The sequence below is a fragment of the Bidens hawaiensis genome, unplaced genomic scaffold, assembly GCF_021521415.1.
Source record: "Bidens hawaiensis isolate Kalapana, Puna unplaced genomic scaffold, B.hawaiensis_p1.1 tig00002935_1, whole genome shotgun sequence".
NCBI lineage: Eukaryota > Viridiplantae > Streptophyta > Magnoliopsida > Asterales > Asteraceae > Bidens > Bidens hawaiensis.
Genome location: NW_027491158.1, coordinates 2,060,412 through 2,074,935, shown reverse-complemented (window position 1 = coordinate 2,074,935; position 14,524 = coordinate 2,060,412).

Here is a 14,524-nt window from a genome sequence, read left to right as displayed (position 1 = left end):
CTTACTCAAGCGCTTACTGCAGCGAAACGCAGACATCTTCGCGTGGACACCAGCCGACATGACTGGTGTACCCCGGGGAAAGGCAGAGCATAAGCTCAAATGCGATCCGGCCGTTACGCCGATCGTACAAAAGCGCAGAGTAATGGGGCCCGAGCAAACCAACGCGTGCAGAACCCAAGTCAAGGAACTCCTTGATGCGGGCATCGTGCGCGTCAGCAAATATCAAACATGGGTTGCAAATCCCGTAATGGTACCGAAGAATAACAAACAATGGCGCATGTGCATAGATTTCAAAGATTTGAATAAAGCATGCCCCAAAGATTGTTATCCGTTGCCAGAAATTGATCTCAAGGTGGATTCGGTGGCACCATTTCGCCTTAAATGCTTCTTGGATGCGTATAAGGGGTACCATCAAATCCACATGGCTGTAGATGACCAGGACAAAACCGCCTTTCGGACGCCCGATGGCACATTTTGTTATAAAATGATGCCGTTCGGACTTAAGAACGCGGGGTCCACGTACCAACGACTAATGGACAAAGAGTTTCACGCCCAAATTGGGAGAAACTTGGAAGTCTATATGGATGATTTGGTCATCAAAAGCCCCGAGCCAGAGGCGATGTTGAAAGACATTGAGGAAACTTTCAACACGCTCAGAAAGATAAACATGAAGCTCAACCCGAGCAAGTGTTCATTTGGGGTGGAAGAAGGGAAGTTCTTAGGAGTCATTATTACTAAAGATGGCTTCAGAGCGAACCCTGAAAAGGTCGAAGCCATTGTCAAAATGGAATCACCTACCACCATAAAACAGGCTCAAACACTTAATGGACGACTAGTCGCGCTTAACCGCTTTTTGGCAAACCATGCAGATAGGTCGTTCCCTTTTGTGTCAACGCTAAGAAATTGTTTAAAGAAAACGCACTTCCGCTGGACACCAGAAGCGGAAGCAGCTTTTCAGGAGATTCGATCACGCCTGATCGAACTCCCAACACTCACGGCACCACAAGCGGGGGAGGAGTTAATCCTATACCTCTCCGCAACAGATAGAGCAACCGGGGCAGTCCTGCTTGTAGAACGAAAAGGCATCCAGATGCCAATCTATTATGTTAGCCGCGTGCTGGCAGACGCGGAAACCCGGTACTCTACCCTGGAAAAACTGGTCTTGGCACTTATACACGCTTCACGCAGGTTAAGACGATATTTCCAGGGTCACCCAATCACTATTCTCACCAACTTCAAACTCTCAAATGTTCTAGGCAAACCCGAGTTATCGGGACGTCTAGCCAAATGGGCAATTGAATTGGGAGAATATGCGATTCAATACAAGCCGAGACCAGCCATTAAAGGTCAGGTCCTGGCCGATTTTATTGCAGAAGTCCCCGCTTCACGGGAGAAAGAGTGCCAGGAGGAGGTTCAACCCTCCCCAGCACACGAAATCGATGAAGTCTGGCGACTCTACACTGATGGAGCAGCTAGTAACGAGGGTTCAGGCGCAGGGTTAAAATTAACAAATCCAGCAGGCCAGGAATATACTTATGCTATTCGGCTGGATTTTCCAAGTACGAATAACGAAGCTGAATATGAAGCATTCCTGGCCGGATTGAGGATTGCGCGAAAGATGGGTGTAAAAAATTTGGAAGCCCACGTAGATTCCATGCTAGTGGCAAACCAAATAAACGGGACGTACACGGCTGTGAACGACACAATGGCCCTGTACCTTGCCCAAGCCAAAGCCATCATGCGCGATTTTAATGATTGTAAAGTGATACACGTCAAGCGCAGCGAAAACAAATCTGCGGATGCGTTAAGCAAGCTTGCATCACTGGCCTTCACCCACTTGGGAAAGGACATTCGCGTGGAACTCCTCGAAACACCATCAGTCCCGCACAAGGAAATTTGTGTCATCCAAACCGGTACAGAAACATGGATGACCCCAATAATAAAATACCTTGAAGCAGGAACGTTACCAGAGTCGAAGTCACAGGCAAGAAAACTACGCTGTAAAGCACTGAATTATCAGCTGGTCAATGACACCCTTTACAGACGTAACTTTCTTGGCCCATTGTTAAGATGCGTGGACAACCAAGATGCTGACTACCTCCTAAGGGAGGTTCACGAAGGCATCTGTGGAGTACACGCAGGCCCCCGCGCTGTGGTAGCCAAGCTAAACAACGCGGGATACTTCTGGCCGGGGATGCATATGGACGCGTTGGCATACATCAGAAAATGCAGATCTTGCCAGCTTTACGCACCCAACACGCATCGCCCGAAAAATGAACTTGTTCCTGTCACTTCCTCGTGGCCATTTCAGAAGTGGGCCATTGACGTGACAGGCCCATTTCCAACAGCAGCTGGGAATGTTCAGTTCCTAGTGGTAGCCATTGACTACTTCACCAAATGGATAGAAGCGAAACCTTTAGCCCAAACAACCGCAAAGCATATCAAAAAATTTATTTGGGAATTTATTATTTGTCGTTTTGGACTTCCACAGAATTTGGTAAGCGACAATGGCACCAACTTTGCTGACAAGAAGGTACAGCAGTGGCTGAAAGAACTTCAAATCACCCACACCTTTACCTCAGTGGCACACCCACAAGGTAACGGTGAGGTGGAAAGAGCAAATAAGAGCATCGTCGAAGGCATAAAGAGAAGACTCTTGGAACATAGATCCGGTTGGGTAGACGAGCTTCCACACGTCCTTTGGGCAAACAGAACGCTGAAGAAGACCAGTACGGGAGAAACCCCGTTCAGTCTCACCTATGGCACTGAAGCCATGATCCCAGTTGAAATCGGTTTACCCTCACCAAGGGTCTTAATCCAACCAGAAGACAATGATGCGGAAAGACGGTTAGACCTTATGCTAACCGAAGAGCGCAGAGACTTAGCCGCCGTGCGTGAAGAAAACTACAAACGACAAATGCAAAAATACTACAACACGCGGGTAAAACTCTGCAACTTCAAGGAAGGAGACTACATACTGCGTAACAACGAGGCTTCGAACCAACAACGCCCAGGAAAGTTGGCCCCGATTTGGGAAGGGCCATACATTATCAAAGAAGTTCTGGGAAAGGGCGCGTACCGGCTCGAAAGGCTCGATGGCACTCCCATCCCTAGAACATGGAATGGAGCTCAATTACGCAAATGTTATATGTAGATCAATTCCAACTTGTAAAGAAAAGGCCTAGAGCCACTTCTAATGGAAATGATTCTCCTTTCATGATGTATTAATAGCTTGTAACCTATGAACTTCCCTTACGGGAAGAAGTAGTTGCGTGTGGAAGGCGGCAATACCCGCATAAACACAACGCCAAAATGTTAAAAAGTTCTAAGGAAAACCTACACGCAGGTCAGATGTAGGTAAAGTTTAGCCATCCTTGTAAGTGCAAGTGACGGTCTTACCCGCACAATCACGAACAAGGAAGCCAAACTTAACTTACCGTCTACCACGTTAAAAGGTTAACTTATGAACACTTAAAAGGATAAGAAAAACCTACACGCAGGTCAGATATAGGTCTAAAGTTAAAGCCATCCTACTAAGTGCAAGTGACGGTTACAGCCGCACAATCACGAAAGAGGAAGCGAAAACTTTAGTCCATTATCAACCACGTTCAAAGGTTTAACTTAATGCCTTAGAAATTTCGAAAAGGAAAACCTACACGCAGGTCAGATAGAGGGTAAAGAATAGCCATCCTACCAAGTGCAAGTGACGGTTTTACCCGCACAATCACGAAGGAGGAGGCGAAACTTTAACCCATCATCAACCACGTTCAAAGGTTCTTATTCTAAACACTTGGGAAATTGCTAATTTAAACTAAGTATGCAAGTCATAAGTTTATAAAGCAAAGAACCCAGGGAAATAACAATCTTATACGCAAAGAGATTAATATTTCACAATCGATTACAAGAATGGCTGGGTAACTACCCGCCTAAAAGAAATCTATACAAGGCTGTCTATCCTAGCAGGGGGAAGGGATCTTCAAGATCAGGCTTCAGGGCCACCTCCGCTTGGACCAGCACCGTCAGAGCGCGGCTGCCCAAGGAAAGCCTTAAGGATGCTTAGCCCATCATCAGCAGCAGCAGCTTCATTCACCTTCTCCACCACTGGATGCGGGAAGGCAGCGTACTGATTCACAGCTTGGTCATAAGCAGCTTCAGTATTAACATTGAATAAAGGGAAGTTGGAGGGCGGAAAGCCTCTCTCAGCAAACCCTAGACCAAGCAGGAAGCCAGTCTTCTGCCCATCCTCATGAGAAGCGTTGAGGGCTGCGCTCATTGCATCGTCGTAAGAGGTCTCTGAAAGGACCCGACGCACAACCTACAAAAGAATATTACAAGTTAGAACATTTTCTAATTACGAGCGGAAAGCGTAAAGAAAAAGATAAAGATACCTCAGGCAACGCTTCTCGAAGCAGCCATTGGAGGGTAGCTTGACTTTCTTTGTAAGCACGTTCGGCTCCGCTTTTATCAAGGTTGGCAAGTTGAACTTCCTTGGCGGCAGCTTCTTCGACGCTTTTGAGTTTCCTTTCAGTACGGTCAAGCATCCCCCTCTGGTCAAGGATCTCCTGCAGCTTCTTGGCATCTTCCATTGCCAAGGCGTCATGAGCATGTTGAAGAGCCTTTAATTTGCATTTAAGCTGCTCATTCTCTTCGCGAAGTGGCTCAGCAACAGCTTCAGCCTTGGCAGCCCTCTCAGTTGAGTTTCGCGCAGTCTCCTTGGCCAGCCGAAGCTGTTCATTCACAGCTTGGGCAGCCTTGGAGCGGGCCTCGAGTCGCGCCTGGACTTCAACCTCGAGGGCCTTGAATGCCTTCTCCTTCTCGGCTGCGGCAGCGGCCAACTGCCGGTTCTCCTCCCGAAGAGCCCGCGCTTCATATACATCTTTGGCGCGAGCTGCTTTTAACTTGTCGTTTTCACGACAAAGCAGCTCGACGCGGGGCTGCGTTCGGGCCTGGAGAACCCGAAGCTCATTGGTTAGCCTACCCTCTTGGTAGCTAGCCATGGCTTCCCCCAACGCACCATGAGGAGCAGCGTGGCGAGCCCAGTCCACGCACTCCACAGGGGTGCGAAGGGTTGTTCCTCGGCGTATGTTCCATCTTGGAACATACACTTCATTGGAATCCGACACTGCAAAAGAAACAAAGGCAGTTAGGAAAAGATGACAAAAATATACAAAGAAAAAAGAACCCTACGTACCTGTAGGGTCAATAACAGGCCGATAGCCGCCAAACCCATCACCTGAACCTAAAGGAAATCCATCCAACAGGTCAGGCAGACGGGAAGGTGGCGTAGATCGGCGGGAAGCCCGGCGCGTACCTGATGGTCCGGCCGTCGGCGCCGGTGGCGCAGGTATAGTGGCAGCCGCCGTGGTAGCCATTGTTGGCGCCGTCTCCTCAGCAACAGTAACCGCCGGCTCCGTGAAAGATGCTGTAAAAATTGCACTCACGGCCGGCGGAGACACCTTCTCAGCTGGAACAGCCTCAGTGTAGGTTCCTGAACGCGGATCGTACACGGGAAATCTCTAACAACGCAGGTGCGGAATCCCTGCGTATATAGGTACGAGTGTAGATATTGTAGAGATTGAATACACGAACAATGAACACGAGCTATAAGGTAAATACGTTATATTGAATAACTAAACACGTGACAGTAAGTCACTGTTACAGAGAACAAAACGAAACAAAGCGTAACCAAAAACCCTAACTCACGTCCTCTTCTGTTTCGGCTGAAACAGTGTATTTAAACACGACAACTTCGCCACTGGCGAAGTTGTCAGTAACCTCGCTAAATCAGCAAGTTCGCCATAGCGAACTTGCTGATAACTTCGCTAGTTTACAAAACAAAACATAAACAAACCATTAACTATATTACAGACTCGATAACAAATACTAGACTATGAACTACTGACAAACATGTACCAACAGACTCCCCCTTGGCAGTAGCTTCATATCTTGATCTCTGAGTCTTGTAATCTTGCACTTTCACGCGTGCGCCCCTTCTCTCACACAAACCGACACAACTCCTTGATATTTCCTCGCTTGATCCTTCCAAGCAGGAATGTAGAAGATCTTCTTGTTGTTCAGCACTTCCAGATCAGCCTGCGATAGATTAACAAGATGCATCGGGTCATAAACCCGAAGAACTTCTTGTTCGTCCTCATCTTCCATAACCGCCTCAGCTGTCTCGCAATCCACATACCACCATTTCAGATCTGTTAGGACATTCTTGGGCATGACTCTCATTGGTACTTCCTTCAGATGTCGGACTGGTTTATACTTCATAACCATCCATGGTTTTCCGTCAGCCCTCATTCCCCTATCTTTATCTTCTATCAATCTTCCTTTCTGAGGCTTTAGCAGTTCAAACTTTTTGTCTTTGATGGCTTCTTTCCAGACGATCTTTTCAATAATTCTGGCCATATTATCGTTACTTCTGTTAATTAGCCCCAGTCTTGCTAACTCTTTCACCTCGCATTCCGGTAGGGAGTTTAGAGATCTCAATAATCTTTTAAAGTATTGAATGCCGTCGTACCTTTTGATCACAAATAATTTCAACTCTTTGTCGTACAACCAGCATATAATACCTTTCTTCGACTCTGCATAGCCCTTTATATTATACGTCTTTCTAAACATTGTTGGCACTGCAGGCTTCTTAGTTTTAACAAACCATTGAGCACACCCTTCTTTCCAATTTGGTTGCTCCTCCCATACCGTATCATCTACCACATTCTCATCTCCCAAATCTGCTCTTTCAACGGCTGGAATCTCATGTTCCACTGCGTCATCCACGATCTCTCCTTCTTCCAACACATTCACCACATCAATATTTTCTCCAATCCTTTCAATTTCCTCCACGGGCAACACATCATCGTCATCATCATTCACAAAGTCATCAACCTCCTCCTCATCTAACTCCTTCAAAGCATCGATGACGTCTTCAACATCAGCATCGTCATCAACATTCACAACATCATCACCCGCTGCATCAGTTGACTCCCCCTCAGCTGTGGAAGCCCCAAGATCCTGAGAGGTTCTTGGCAGCTCACCACCTGCACCCGAAGGTGCGTTGGGATCATCGTCATGATCTTGTCGTCTCTTTGTCCTCAACTCATCGCCCCTGCAAGTCGTCTCCCCCTGAGATGCCAAGAATTCCTTGAAGGCATCGATAGTTCGTCCGTGTTCTACCAGGAGGGCGGCTTGGATTTGATTGGCTTCCACCAGGCGGTCAATGGTCTTCGATTGTTCAGCAACAATACGCTCCAGCGAAGCAATCCGTTCAGAGTCTGAAGCAGGCGATGGAGTTGGTGGAAAAGTAGCAGCTGAAGTGACCGCAGGTGGTACACTAGGTAACCCTGCAGTTGTTGTAATTGTTGAGTCGACGAAGCGTGCAACTACCACCGGGGGATCAACCAGTTGGGGTGGTAGCGACACAACTGCTGGTGCCGACGCCTCGACCGTAGTAACCTGTGCAGTAGTAGGCAATAGAGACATACCTGACAAGGCAGGCGGAGCAAATCGTACGAACCTTGAAGTCTCCCCCGCTCCAGTGGCCATACCTTGTCGTTCTCGACGTGAGCGTTTCAGCACAAGTCGGACTGCCTCTTCCTCATCTTCATCATCTTCATCCTCATCCACAGCCCTCGGCCGCTTACCCGATATCCTCTCCCGAGTCACCAACAACCGTCTGGCCTCAGCAAATGTTTCATCCAGCTCGGTTTCAGCTACCGAAGTAGCCGCTGAGGTAGTACCCAAAATCTGAGAACCCGAGAGATCCATATCGAACAGACCGTGTCCACTGAAGGCAACATCCAGATCAATGTTTGCAGCAGCAGACACAGCCTGCGATGAAGTAGCTGGCACAGCAGCAGAAGTGACAACAGGCGCAGCTGATACAGCATGAGGTGCTGCCGCCTGATGTGGTTGGGGATCCCTGAACTCGTCCCCTCCTGCAGGAACATACTCCGGGTTAATGAGATACCCGAACAGTGGAGTATGCCTTGGACGGCGTTCAGGGTTGCTTCGAGTGCTCGACGTTCTGCACTGAGCAAAGATACGTTTTGTTACGCACTCAACGTATCTGATAGGGCGCCGTTGCGGTAGAGACGGAGCGACATGATTAATAATCATTTGAAGAAATCGCGGATACATGATAAATCGTTCTCGCGCCGTCGCCCGTCTCTGACGATCAATCTCATAGAAAATCATCTGACTAAAAGAGTAACGACGATTGTAAGTCAGGGCCGTCATGGCAGATTGCATCGTCGCACCCATCCCGTCTGTTCCTGCTTTCCTGCCGGACATGCACACAATTAACACGTGCATCAGAAAACGCCATTGGTCCAGCAGAAAGCCTTTCCTCCTCTGCGAGTCCCCCAGCGGACCCGAATAACCCATTCTCAAGTATGCTCCGTCACGGAAAGGAGCTACGAACTCCGTTGGGTCGTCTCGTGTCTCATTGCCGAACTGCAGAGCCAACCGAATGTCTTCCGAAGAAAACTGTATGTTTTGACCATTGACGGTTGCTCGCATCACCGGAGGCTCAGGTCTGCAATCATAATACACCGTCTGCCAGAAATCTTGTATGTTAGGCAGAGATATGGGTAGTGTATTAGTGATCGCGTGAAACACCCTTGATCTCTGGAGAAATGTGATAATCTCCCTGTAGTCGTCAACGCCTCGTGCGTCAGGATCCAAAGTAATGTATTGGTTATGAGCTGGAAAGAATTGTCGTTGCTCATCACCATCATCACCACCAGTTCCTCCAACTGCAGCCATATCTGCACAAAACAAATCAAGTTAGAGACGTTTTACGTAACTCACAAGTTCGCAGTGTAGCAAGTGCGAAGTTGTGATGTAAGATACACAGGCGAAATTAAAGTTGAGGCGAAGTTGGGGACAACTTCGCTTCATCAGTAAATTCGTCTACAAAACAGTTAAAAGAAAAGGATATAGGCGAAGTTAAGGATAACTTCGCCAAGGCGAAGTTACAGTTAAGTTCGCCAAGGCGAAGTTGTGGATAACTTCGCCAAGGCGAAGTTGATGATAACTTCGCCACGGCGAAGTTGTGGTTAACTTCGCCCAGGCGAAGTTGTGGATAACTTCGCCCTAGGCGAACTTAAGCGTCTGGCGAAGTTGAGATTAACTTCGCCAAAACCATAACTTCGCCTGAAACAGAAACGGCGACTGTTCGGATTCGGAGGTCGAAATCCGATGTTTTTGGACCGATTAAACGATATACACAAGAAGAACATCATATTTCAATGGTGTATGGACGTAAAGGTCGTCCATGAACACGTAACGTGAGGTCGAAAACCTTGGTTTCGAGGGTTCTTCGAGTGTTCGACGACCCGAGGTCTCGAACCGGATAAAATTATAAAGAGAATGAAAGGATGTTTTGACAACACATACCACAAGTAAAGTAGAAAACACAGGAACACAAGATCGAAATCGAAATTGAAAACTAAGATCGCCGGAAAAATTTAAGGGTTAAGTTCGCCGGAAAAAAAAGTTAATAAAAAATTTTACTGTAGAAAACCCCTTTTATAGGGCTGAGTTGGTTCAGGCGAAGTTATTCTTAACTTCGCCTAAGCGAAGTTAAGTACAACTTCGCCGATTCAACAACTTCGCCCGATAATTACAAAAACAGCCCTTTCAGTTTGAAAAAACTTGAATATATCTTATAAGTTACCAAAAAGAGTTAAACAAAAATGATCAAGACCCAGTAACCAACAATAAAAATATAACAACAAAAACAGAAAATACTTATAAAATTTTAACGAAATAAGGGATCAAATTTCAGTCTAGTCAGGGACCACTCCGTTTTAGAAAAGATCCGAACAGGAATCATACTAACTATGTGACTGTCACTTGGATCCGTGTTTGGCTGTATTATGACATAGAGAAACAGGTTGTAAGCATGTAATAACTTAAATGGTTTTCATTGTTTCTGTGATACGGATTAAGGTTCAGTTAAGCTCAAAAATTTAAGTTGGCAACAATTCAGAGGTAATGATGCCTTCTATCTATTCTCAAAGCGTATTTGGCTATACCCAAGTCACCCCGAATTGACTTCGACCCATAGTGTCTGATTAACTTGTAGATACTCGTTGTCTGCTTCCCGTTTTCTTCTTACTCCAAACTTGAGAAATCTTGAGAAGTGTCGGTTCTCGTGTTTATTGTCACTACTTCTCATAAGTACATTTTTTTTTTTTTTTTTTTTTTTTTTTTTTTTTTTTTTTTAATCACACATAAGAGTTTTCATCGGAGTACTAAACTACTGCAAGTCCCGAATCTGGATCACTGCAGTGTCTTGAAATGCTTTCTTCACGGGAATCAGAACACTCACGGGCTCGTGTATGACTGGGTAGTTGCTTTTCTGCCTATCCTTCGAAAAGATGTGTATGAAGACATGCAAAACTCTTAAGGAGTTTCCACATTAAATTCGAGTAAATTTAGGTTAGTATCACATACACTTTTACGCACCATTAAAATTACCATGACATACAATGACTGTTCTAAAGCCTTTTAAGCTTAATAACTTCACTAGTTAGGCACACATAGTCAGTATACATATCATTTTCCAAGGGTGGATCAATTTTCTTTTAAACACAGCAAAGAACTTCTTACGAAGTAATAGACTTGAAAAGTAATTTCATTTCCCAAAATAAAGTTTTGAATTCAATTGCCCCAATCATGTCAAAGTCATCAGGTAAACGGCTATCCTGAAGATCCATTGGATCAGCTGGACCGACCACATGCAAGTATGTGTCCTTCTTACTAAGAATGACCGACTAATTTTCAGCAACTGAAAGAAAAACATGTCAACACTGCCCCAGTTACTTTCAGTCTTCCGGTTAATGGCTATCCTCATTTCCTAAGTCGAAAACAAGGACCAAAACATATCCGAGGAGATGTCCATCAAACCGAGGTAACCGACTAATTTTAAGCAATAAAGACTCATTTTTTTTTTTTTTTTTTTTTTTTTTTTTTTTTTTTTTTTAAATCAAAAACAAAGACATGGTTACTCGGGATTGATCATCCCATTTAGTTCAATTAGGTTTTGAAATCTGGATTTATCAAACGCTTTTGTAAACAAGTCAGCAAAATTTTCAAGTGTATCAACTTTTTCGATCTTGATCAGTTTCTTCTCAGCACAATCCCGTATGAAGTGATGACGAATGTCAATATGCTTAGTTTTACTGTGCTTCACGGGATTGTTAATTACTGAGATGGCGGCAGTGTTATCAATTAAAATAGGAGTGAGTAAGAAATTCAGACCATAGTCGCGCAATTGTTGCTGAATCCATAAAACCTGAGAGCAGCAGTTGGATGCTGCCATGTATTCAGCTTCGCAAGTTGAAATTGCGACTGATGTCTGTTTCTTGCACTGCCAGGAAACTAATCTTCCTCCAAGAAACTGACAGCCTCCTGTTGTTGACTTCCGACTCTGATTACAACCTCCATAATCAGAATCAGTATATGCCACCAGTTCAACGTCTCCTCCCTTTGGGTACCACAATCCTAGTTTCGGCTTGCCCTTGAGATACCGCAAAATCCTCTTCACACCTTTCATGTGAGATTCCTTTGGGTTTGCCTGAAAGCGAGCACAAAGACAAACAGAAAACATTATATCAGGCCTAGAAGCAGTTAAATACATTAAAGAACCTATTATCGCCCGATACAGAGTAGGGTCCACATCTGCGTCACCATCTGATTCAGCTCCCAATTTGTGATTGACGCAGATTGGAGTGTCATATGGAGAACTGTCCTCCATCTTGAATCTTTTCAGCACATCATGAACATACTTTGTTTGATGAATGAACATTCCATCTTTCTTCTGATCAACCTGCAATCCTAGAAAGAAAGTTAGTTCACCCATAGCACTCATCTCGAATCGTTTCTTCATGACAGCCTCAAAATCTTGACACATGGATACTCTTGATGCAGCAAAAATGATGTCATCCACGTAGACTTGAACCAGTAAGAAGTCACATCCTTCTCTCTTCACAAACAGCGTACTGTCGATCAAACCCCTTTCAAAACCATTTTCCAGCAAGTAGTCCGATAACGTTGAATACCAGGCACGAGGTGCCTGATGTAAACCATATAACGCCTTGCTCAACCTGTATACATGATCAGGAAAGTCTGGGTCAGGAAAACCCGGTGGTTGCTCAACATACACAACCTCGTCAACTTTCCCGTTAAGAAACGCACTCTTTACATCCAACTGAAACACCTTCATCTTTTTGAAAGCAGCAAACGCCAAAAACAATCGAATCGCTTCTAACCGGGCAACAGGAGCGAAAACCTCATTGTAGTCAATACCCTCTTGCTGATTAAAACCTTTAACAACCAGCCTCGCCTTATTTCTCACAATAATCCCCTTTTCATCTCTCTTGCACTTGAACACCCATTTCGTGCCTATAGCGTGCACATTCTTTGGTTTTTCGACCAAAGTCCAAACTTCCATTTTCCCGAACTGAGCCAACTCTTCTTGCATAGCTTCGACCCACGAGCTGTCCTTCAAAGCCATTTGATAATTTTTCGGTTCAATTTGGCTTATAAAGCAGGAGTACAAACATTCATTCATTATACCTGTTTCTTTTATGCTTGAATAAACACAGGTGTGCTCATTCAGGCTACTTCTGGTTTGTACACCCGAGGACACATCACCTATAACATTCTCCAAAGGGTGATCTTTGTGAATTCTCGTGGTCGGAACAGCACCGACATGTAAATTGTCTTCCAAGTTTGAAGAGATCTCATCTATGGTAGTTTCAGGCTGAGAGTGAAAAGGATTAATAAACTCATCTTCAGTTGAGGCCGCAGGGGTATCGATAGGGTTTGATGTGGAAGGCTGAGATTTTTCTGTCATCTGATGTTGCACTAGCTCCTCTTCCTCATCAAATATCATCTTCGTCACAACTCTTTCGTCTTCTTCAGCAATTTCCAAATTAGGTACGTTAAACGACTTAAACAGTTTAACATAGTCAAAAAGCTCAGCAGGTCCATTGCTTGGTTTTGGCGGTTGATAACTAGTAATGTCGGTGTTACAAACCACCTCCACCTTGCAAGTTGTCGTATTGAAGACCCGTCTGTTGGGAGTCCCAACAACATAACCGACTAGAATTCCCTCATCGGCTACTTCACCAAATTTCGAGTTAGTCTTCAAAATCGAACAAGGAGACCCAAAAGGTTCAAGACCACACAAGTTGGGCTTCCTTCCGTGCATAAGCTCGTAACAAGTTTTTCCAAGTCTCTTAACGGTTAACACCCGATTCAGAACATAGCAGGCTGTAGCAACTGCTTCAGCCCAGAACATCACAGGAAGCTTTGAGTCGGCCAGCATAGTTCTGGCTCCTTCAATCAACGTTCGGTTCTTCCTTTCAGCTACTCCGTTCTGTTGTGGAGTATACGGAGCGCTATATTGATGCTCAATACCCTTCTGAAGACAAAAGATTTCCATCTCAAAGTTCTTGAACTCTGTCCCATTGTCGCTTCTGATGAATTTAACTGATTTACTCATGACGTTCTCGACTTTTGTAATTAGATTCTTCACCATCTGAGTCGTCTCGTCTTTCGTTTTCAGAAAATATACCCACGAGTATCGTGAGTAATCATCAGTTATCACCAAGCAGTAAGAAGTACCGCCTAGACTTTGTACATTCACCGGACCGAAGAGATCCATATGAAGTAGTTCTAGAGTACCAGCAATTGAGTTGATCGTCTTGGTGAGATGGCTTTTCTTGTGTTGTTTTCCCTTCTTGCACGCTATGCATTTATCTTCAAAGTTAAAACTCTTTAAGGGAACACCCATCACAAGCCCATTTTTGACAATGAAGTTCATCTTACGAAGATGAATATGTCCCATTCTCCTGTGCCATAACTCTGATTCTGATTCGCTTGCCTTTGTCATTAAACAGGATTCTCTGGTGGCCATTTCAGTAGACCTCATATCCATCACGTATGTATTCGTTTCACGTGGAGCTTTCATTACTATCCATTCTTCTGGTACATGAAAACCAGGCTTCAATACAATTGCTTCATTCTTAGTGAAATGGACAGTATATTCTTTATCACAGATCTGCGACACACTCAGCAGATTGTGCTTTAATTCCTCCACAAAATTTACATTTTCAAGTGTCATTCTCCCATTCGACACTGTTCCTCTCCCAGTTATTCTTCCTCCGCTTTCACCAGCAAAACTAACTCTAGCTCCCTGAACAGGTTTTAAATCTTGCAACAAGTGTTTGTTGCCAGTCATGTGCCGGGAACAGCCGCTATCTACAATCCAAAGATTGTTGGCAGCCCTGTTCAACTGTTCCTGCACATTAAAACAATGAGTTAGAATCTTGGGACCCAAGACCAGTTGGTCTTGGATCGATACATCCCGTACCCTGGCTTTCTCAAGTTAGCGTCAGGATAATTTCTGTACGTCCTGTTAGGGAATCTCCCTGCAGATTGAGTGTAATGCCTTCCAAACCTTTGAGAATAGAAAGTGTTATTTCTTGTGGTTTGGTTGTAAAAATGA